Below are 376 nucleotides of genomic sequence, written 5' to 3' on the forward strand. Positions count from 1 at the left end.
CCTTCACCCCCTCCCCCCGCACCCCACCCTGAGCTGCAGACCTCACAAGTCTCTCTCTGCAAGGGACTCAATCCAGACCTGGGAAAGGAAGAACACTCCTCCCAACTCCCACCTGAGACACCTCCCCCCCATTCCCCACCCACATCCAAGTTACCCCATCAGGTCTCGCCAGCCTTCCCTGGAGACCCTCGTTTGCAAAAAAAATCTCTTCCCGTCCCACCCCCAAACGAACCGAATACAGCCACCATCGAGAAAAACATATTTACAAAGGGAAAGGAGGAGGAGGAGACGCAAAGCAGGGTTGTAGAAACAATGTGGGGGCGCGGGGCAGGGGGAAGACGGTTCCTCTAGTACAAGGGTATCAAACCCCTGGGCC

This window comes from Carlito syrichta, unplaced genomic scaffold, assembly GCF_000164805.1.
Source record: "Carlito syrichta isolate Samal-C Ts95f unplaced genomic scaffold, Tarsius_syrichta-2.0.1 Scaffold316208, whole genome shotgun sequence".
Lineage (NCBI taxonomy): Eukaryota > Metazoa > Chordata > Mammalia > Primates > Tarsiidae > Carlito > Carlito syrichta.